Here is an 8432-nt window from a genome sequence, read left to right as displayed (position 1 = left end):
GAGACCCTGTCTCAAAAAGACAAAAATTAATTAATTAATTAATTAAATTTTTAAAAAATTTAAAAAGCTATGTATGGGCCAGGGGTTTAGCTCAGTGGTGCAGCACCTATCTGGCAAGTATGACGTCCTGAGTTCAAGTCCCGGTACCAAAAAAAAAAAAAAGCTATGTAAATAAAAACCTGAATTAGTCAGGCCTGGTGGCTCATGCCTATAATCCCAGCATCCCGGAGACTCAGACAGGAGGATATTCGAGGCCAGCCTCAGTTACAAAATGAGTGCAAGGCCAGCCTGAATTGCATAACAAGCCTGTCTCAAAAAGAAAAAAAACAACCCTGAATTATACAAAAGATATATGCCACTGGGTATGATGGTACCCACCTGTGATCCCAGCACTTGGGAGGCTGAGGTAGGTAAATCTCCAAGGGTTCAAGGCCAGCCTGAACCACACAGGGAGACCTTGTCGCAAAAAACCAAAAACAAACAAAAAAATTCTAATTGGCTCTTATACCAATGCAATACCAATTTTATAGCTATGAAAGTATTGTAGCCAGGTATGGTGGCACATACCTATAGTCCCAGCACTGGGGAGGCCGAGGCAGGGGGATTGACATGAGTTCCAGGCCAGCGTGGGCTACATAGTGAATTCAAGGCCAGCCTAAACTACACAGGGAGACCCTGTCTCAAAAGAAAGAAACAAACAAAAGAGTAAATTCTACTTACATGAGATAATCTTGAATAAGCAAATTCATAGAGATAAAAGTAGAATACAGGTAATCTGGGGCTGAGGGAAAAGGAGATCAAGAATTATGAGTATAGAGTTGAAAATGATAGAGAAACTGTAGAAATACATAGTGGTCATGGCTGCACAACAATGCAGGGTATACTTAACACCAATGAATTACACACTTAAAAAAGATAAAATCGCTGGGCGTGGTGGCGCATGCCTGTAATCCCAGCACTTGGGTGGCTGAGGCAGGAGGATCGTTGTGAGCTCAAGACCAGCCTGGGCTACAAAGGGAGCTCAAGGCCAGCCTGAACTGCAATAGCGAGACCCTGTCTCAAAAAGACAAAAAAAGCGCAAGGTCATGAGTTCAATTCCAGGTACTGGAAAAAAAAACAAAAAACAAAAAACAAAAAAAAAGGAAAAAGTTTTAAAACACTAAAAAAAAAAAAAAAAAAAGATAAAATGGTAAATGTTAATTTACTGTTTAATAATGACATTAATAAGTAAATATGTGTATCAAAAGTTTAAATAATTTTAGTTTATGTTAATGGCCAAAGCAATTGGCTAACTAGTCTTCCTAGCCAACTGTTTTTTAAAAATCTGTGCCACACGTTAAAAAAATACCTCAGTAGCCAGGCATAGTGGCACACATACCTCTAATTCCAGCACTTGGGAGGCTGAAGCAGGAGGCTAGCCTGGGCTATATAGTGAGTTCAAGGCCAGCCTGCCCTAAAAAATGAGACCCTGTCTCAAAAAAAACAAAAAAAAACCCTTTAGTTAGGAGCTGGGGATTTAGCTTAGGGGCACAGCACCTGCCTGGCAAGCACAAGGTCGTGAGTTTCGTTCCCAGTACCGGACCGCACCCCCGCCCCTCAAAAAAAAACTTTGGCTAGGCTAGGCATAGTGGCAGTTTGTAATCCCTGCATTCTGGGAGGCTAAGGCAAGATCACAAATTCCAGCCCAGCCTGGGCAATTTAGCAGGACCCTGTCTCAAAAATGCAGGGGACGTATTTGGGAATATAATCAAATGTAAAGGCCTTGTGTTCAATCCTGAGCATCAAAATTAATCAATCGAACAATTGATTGATCAACTGATTAATTCAGCTGGGGAAACTGGCATGTGCCTGTAATCCCAGCTACTCCATAAACCGAGGCAGAAAGATCACAAATTAGAGGTCAAACTGTTTGGTGACACATGCCTGTAAACCCAGCACTCTAAAGGCTGAGTAGGAAGAAAGCTGTGACCTCAAGGGCAACCTGGGCTACATAGTGAGTTTGGTCAAGCCTGAACTACACAGTGAGACCCTATCTCAAAACAGAACAAAACAAACAAACAAACAAACAAAGGCTCGGCATAGTGGCATATATGTGTAATCCCAGCACTCAGGAAGCTGAGGCAGGAGGATTGCCACAAATTCAAGGCCAGCCTGGACTACACAGTGAGTTCAAGGCTAGCCTGAGCTACATAATAAGACCCTGTCTCCAAAAAAAAAAAAAAAAAATTAGAGGCCAGCCCGGGCAACTTTGCAAAAGTTGTTCTTAAAAAAGGGCTGGGGGTATAGCTCAGTGATAGAGCATTTGCCCAGCAGGCAAGAGATCCTTGCTTCAATCCCTTACATGAGGAAAAAGAAAAAAGAACTTATGAATTAGATATCAGAGTTGTTTAATTGCAGAAGTTTGCTCTGGTTAATTCAAAACTTGCACCCGCCATTAGACTGTTCTGCAATTCAATTCTAAATACATTTAGTTGCCAGGCAAGGTATTTCATATCGGCAGTCCCAGCCTACATACAGGATAGGCTGAGGCTAAATTGGAATATTACTTTTGCCAGGAGATTGAGATCAGTCTGGGCAACACAGTGAGACGCTGTTCATAAATAAATAAGCAAATAAACACGTGAGCATGGTGGTACACACCTGTAATCCCAGCATTTAGAAGGCTGGGGCAGGAGGATCACCCTGAGTTTAAGGCCAGCCCGCGGTACATAAGTGGGTTCAAAGTCAGCCTGCACTATCCAGCAAGATCTTTTCTCAAAAAAAAAAAACAACAACAAAAAAAAACACCTAAAACCAAACTAGCTAAGGCTGGTGGCACAGGGCTATGAATTGTAGATATTAGGAATGCTAAAGTAGGAGGACTGAAAGTTTGAGGTCAGCCTCAGCAATTAAGTAAGACCCTACCACACAAAAAAATTGGAAAATAGGGACTAGGGACATAGCTCAGTAGTAGAGTGTTCACCTAGCATATGCCAGGTCATGGATTCAATCCCCAGTATCAGAAATAAATTAGTATGTGGGGCTGGGGATTTAGCTCAGTGGCACAGCGCCTGCCTGGCAAGTGCAAGGTCGTGAGTTTGATTCCCGGTACCAGGGTAAAAAAAAAGGAAATAAATTAGTAAGTGAATACACTTAGTTAACATGAGTGAAAAAAATTGGAACAGGCACCAGTTCTAGATATAGGTGAGGAAACTGTACTCTGTTACACAAAACCTACAAATACATTCCCTGTAAAGTTGGTGCCCTAGTAGGGACTTTTAAGTCTCTGAAGTCACCAACTTGGGGCTATTGGTTATACAAAACAGCAGATAGTAACATCTGATTTACTAGGAGGCTAGCAAGAGAGAGCAGGAATTTCCAATGTAATGTATCATTTAGGCTACTCACCCTGTGAGACAAGGACTTCAAAGTTAGCCTCCAAGATAGTTCCCTGGGCACTGCTGCCTCCGGTTTTCCTGGCTTTTATAGTCCTCTCCAGGAATGAATAGGAGGGGTTGGGGATTTAGCTCAGCGGCAAAGCGCCTGCCTGCCAAGTGCAAGGTCGTGAGTTCAGTTCCCGGTACCGGAGAAAAACCAAAAAAAAAAAAAAAAAAAAAAAAAAAAAAAAAAAAAAAAAAGAATGAATAGGGTTATGCTATGTCCTATAATGAAGAATTTGACTGACCTTTGTCACTGGGAGACCTTAAATCCTTGAAATTTAGAATAAACGAGGCAGTGCAAATTAAACAACACACTCCTAAAAAAGCAATGGGTCAGCTGGTCATGGTGACACAAGCCTGAAATCCTAGTACTCTGAAAGGCTGAGGCAGGATGATTACAAGTTCTAGCCCAGTTTGGGTAGCACAGTATTTTGAGATCCTGTCTCAAAATACAAAAATAAAAAAAAGGGCTAGGGCCGGGTGTGGTGGCACATGCCTGTATTCCCCGTATTTGGGAGGGTGAGGCAGGAGGATTGCTGTGAGTTTGAGACCAGCCTGGACTACAAAGTGAGCTCAAGGCCAGCTTGAACTGCACAGCGAGACCCTGTCTCCAAAAGAAAAAACAGAAGAAAAAAAGGCTGGGGACATAGCTCAATGAGAAGACCCTAGAATTAATCCCCATTACCACAAAAACAAAAAAATCCTGGAGGGATAGTTGGACAGTTTCTTCCCAGAAGTGGATTTACTGTGCTAATGTAAAGTCACTGCCTGAGCAAAAACTTATTTATCAAGTATTTATTGAAAATTTTTATTTGAAAAATTTTATTTATTTGGATAATACCTACACATGAAGCTGGGCATGGTGACACATGCCTATAATCCCAGCTACTCAGGAGGCTGAGGCAGGAGGATTGAAAGTTCAGGGCCAGTCCAGGCAACTTAATAGGACCCTGTCTCAAAATAAAATAAAAAAGAGCTTGGTACATAATACAACAGCACCTACCTACCATGCATGAAGTCTGAGATCAATCCCCAGTTATTACCAAAAAAAAAAAAAGTAAGATAGGTAGTGTTTCTCATATGTCCTTTTACATCTATTCTACATATAGATATGTAACACTTATATAAACATTTCCCCTCCAAATATGTCTATTATATAATGCCCTCAGTCTGCTTTTCCCCAATGTGTTCTGAAGATCATTCTGTATCACAATTAAAGCTATCTTATAAAGTGGAAGTACCAAGATTTACTGAGACTTGTTCTCTATCAATGAACATTTAGACTGCTAGCAATATTGTGTTATACTGTCATGTTTCTAAAGTTCTAAGGTCGAGGGATAAAGCCTCTCCTCCAAAGGCATGTGATAGAGGCTATGACTGAAAGAACATTTTGTCCTATCAGGTTTTTTGGGTTTTGGTTTTTGTTTTTTTTTTTTTGAGGCAGGGTCTCACTACCCAATTCAGGCTGGCCTTGAACTGGTACCAATCTTCCTTGTCTCAGCCAGCTGAGTGCTGGAAATACAAGCACTACAGGTGGGTGCTACCACACCTAGCCTGCCCTATCAATTTTTATTCCTTTTATACTATTAAAATACATTCTCTTAAAGCTGGATATAGTGGTGCACACCTGTAATTGCAGCTCTCCGGAGGCTGAGGAAGGAGGATCTCCACAAGTTTGAGGCCAACCTGGGCTAGATAGTGAGTTCTAGACCAGCCTAAACTACACAGCAAGACCGTGTCTCAACCCTTAGCCCCAAATACATTCTTCTCTCCTCAACATGTTTTTTTTTTTAATTTTTAAAAACTGTACTAAAGGCCTAGTGTAGTGGTGCACGCCTCTAATTCCAGCACTTTGGAGGCTGAAGCAGGAGGACTGCTGCAAGCTTGAGACCAGCCTGGGCTACAAAGTGAGCTCAAGGCCAGCCTGAACTGCATAGTGAGACCCTGTCTCAAAAAGACGATAAAAAACAAAAAACAGCAACAACAACAACAAAAAAAACCAGTGGTAAAATACACATAAAATTTATGATTTTAAAGCCTTTAACACATGCAGTTTAGTAGTACTGAGCACATTAACACTGCTGTGCCACCATCACCACCGTTCATCTCCAGAACTCATTTCGGCTTTCAAATTGAAACCCTATCCTTCTACACAGTAACTTCCTGTTCCCCCTTCTCCACAGGCCTTGGCAGCCACCATTCTAATTTCTGTTGCTGTGATTCTTACTACCCTATCTACTTCACATAAGGGGTACACATAAGGGGTATACAAAACCCCTGTATAGTTGCACACTGAAGAGTTTTCACATAGTGCAATCAATGTTTGCACCCAAATAGGTGTTATTGTACTCCAGGTTCTCTTCAGATCGTATAAATCTTTCTTTCACCTTTTACCAAATAGGTGTTATGGGCTGCAGTGCTTCCTCTCAAAATCTGTAGGTCTAAGTCCTAATATCTTAGAAAGTGAATTTATTTGGAAATAGGGTCGTTAAAGTGATTACTTAAAATGAGGACATACTGGAGAAGGGTAGGATCCTGACCCAATGACTGCTGTCCTCATAGAAAGGGCTAGTGGGAAGCAAACACCTGAAACCCCAGCTACTCAGGAAGCTGAGCAAGATGATCAAAAATTCAAGTCCAGAAAATTTAGTGAGACTCTGTCTCAAATAAAAAAATTACAAAAGGGCTGCTTGAGATGTAGCTCAGCGCTAAACTGCCCCTGGATTTGATCCTCAGTACTTGAGGGGGAGACACAGACACAGACACGGACACGGACACGGACACGGACACGGACACAGACACAGACACAGACATAGCCCCAGCCACACACAAAGAAATCTGGTGTGAAAATTAAAGTTATGCTGCCACAGGCCAAGAACTTCCACAAGCTAGAAAGGCCTGGAGACAGGTGCACACACATAAATCTTGCACTTGGAGGGCTGAGGCAGGAGGATCACTGTGAGTTTTGAGGCCAGCCTATGCTACATTGCGAGCTGAAGACTATCCTGACCTATATAGCGAGATCCTGTGTCAAAAAACCAAATAAATAAATTAATTAAAAATTAATTTTTTATTAATTTTTAATTAATTTATTTTTAAAGAAGAAAGGCCTGAGCTGGGCGTGGTGGTGCACGCCTGTAATCCCAGCACTCAGGAGGCTAAGGCAGGAGGATCGTCATGAGTTCGTAATCAGCCTGGCCTACAAAGTGAGCTGGAGCCTGGCCTGAACTGCATAGCGAGACCCTGTCTCAAAAAGACAAAAAAAGAAAAAAAAAAGAAAAAAAGAAAAGGAAGATCTGAAACAGACTTTTCCCTAATGCCTTGCAGTGAATGGCCCTGGTACCCCTTTTGATTTTGGACATCTGACTTCTTGCACCATGAGAACTATTGTTCCAAACTACCCAGTTTGTAGCGCTTTGCCAGAGCAGGCCTAAGAAAATAATACAGGAGATGTAAAGCCTGATAAGGGTCTTCGTTATTTTTTGCCCCTGCAGTGCTGAGGAGCTAAACCAGAGTTTCAAACATGCCCACCTAGTGGTCTTCCACTGAGCCACACCCCAGCCCCAGATAAGGTTTCTTTATTTCTTCTGTCCTCCTCTCCCTTCTCTTCCCTCTTTCCTTCCTTCCTTTTTTGTGTCTGGTGCTTCAACTCAGGGCCTCTGCCCTGAGCTACATCTCCATTCATTCATTCATCTTTGGGGTACAGTGGATTGAACTTAGGGCCTTTCAAACTGAGTTACATCCCAGCTCCCTTTTTTTTATTTCTTATTTTGAGGATAGGGTCTCATTAAGTTGCTAAACTATGCAGTTGGGCTTGAACTTGCCATCCTCCTGCCTCAGCCTCCCAGAGTATTAGAATTACAGGTATATACCACCATACCAGCCCTTTTACTTTGTCTCAAACAAACAAAACTACGTATCAATACTTTATACTCATTTTTACTGTTCATCTTCTACTGAACGTAATTTTTTTGTTTGTTTCTTTTGGTACCGGGAATCGAACTCAGGACCTCATGCTTAGCAGGCAGGAGCTGCACCACTGAACTAATTCCCCAGCCCTGTTCTGTTTTTTTGAGACAGGTCTCACTATGTAGTTCAGGCTGGCTTTGAACTCACTATGTAGCTCAGGCTGGCCTGAAATCTGTGTCAATCCTCTTGCCTCAGCCTCCCAAGTTATTGAATCTAATTGTTTTCTTCCATCTAGCTATTTTTGTTTTGTTTTGTTTTGTGTTTTTCTTCCAGTACCAGGAATGGAACTCATGACCTTATGCTTGCCAGGCAAGCGTTTCACCCCTGAGCTAAATCCCCAGCCCCTATCTAGCTATTTCCAAGCTGCTTAAACCTTATTTGGAATGATTACCCCACAACTACTTACTTGCCAAATCCTGAGTTTAGAATTGTTTTGAGCACCTAAAGGTCAAGAAAATCTTGTGTGATAGGGATCCTGAAAACAAAAAGAACATTAAAGTAAGGCTCTAGCTGTTAATGGTCCTGGATGTGTTAGTATGGCAAAGTTACAAACTATTGAGAAGAATACAATCAGACATAAGTTAACTCTCTACCTGCCTTAAGACTAATTTTTAAAAGATGCCAAAAATTCCTAAATCAAGCAGGACACGGTGATACACACTAGCAATCTTAACACTTGAGGCTGAGGCAGGAGGATCACTCTGAGTTCAAGCCCATGGGCTACAAAGGGAGTTCAAGGCCAGCCTTAAGTACATTGACACCTTGTCTCAGAAAACAAAACAATTCTTCAAGCAATAGTTCTGACATTTGTATGAAACGCTGTTCTTTGGGAATCTCTTAAAAGTGTGGACTCTCTTCCTCTTCATAAACTGTTTAACTGTAGATGAGATTTCTGGTAGTGTACAGTCCTCTTCTAAAACCTTCTGCTTCGATGTAGATATGTCCTCTGCAAAACAATCTGGCTCAAATCTTCTCTTCTCCTGAATGAGATGAAAAAACGACTACCGACAAAAGCAGCCAAAAGGGAAGTGCTTCTCCACTTGC

General features: G+C 41.7%; 1 long non-coding RNA gene across 2 annotated transcripts in view; it reads right to left on the bottom strand.

Annotated features, from left to right (window-relative positions):
- LOC102005036 overlaps window positions 1-7892 on the bottom strand; it is a 10446-nt gene extending 2554 nt beyond the window's left edge. The window contains exons 1-4 of one of the 2 annotated variants that reach the window (XR_001233315.1): window positions 7795-7892; window positions 4261-4369; window positions 3388-3526; window positions 721-781 (exon numbers count right to left, since the gene is read on the bottom strand). This is a non-coding gene — a long non-coding RNA (uncharacterized LOC102005036). The remainder of the gene's footprint in view (window positions 1-720; window positions 782-3387; window positions 3527-4260; window positions 4370-7794) is intronic. The other variant, XR_260366.2, reaches the window with a different exon arrangement.
- Window positions 7893-8432: the final 540 nt, after the last annotated feature.

This window comes from Chinchilla lanigera, unplaced genomic scaffold, assembly GCF_000276665.1.
Source record: "Chinchilla lanigera isolate Chin_1 unplaced genomic scaffold, ChiLan1.0 scaffold00015, whole genome shotgun sequence".
Lineage (NCBI taxonomy): Eukaryota > Metazoa > Chordata > Mammalia > Rodentia > Chinchillidae > Chinchilla > Chinchilla lanigera.
The sequence above is the reverse complement of the archived record's forward strand: the minus strand, read 5'-3'. Positions and strand labels throughout refer to the sequence as shown.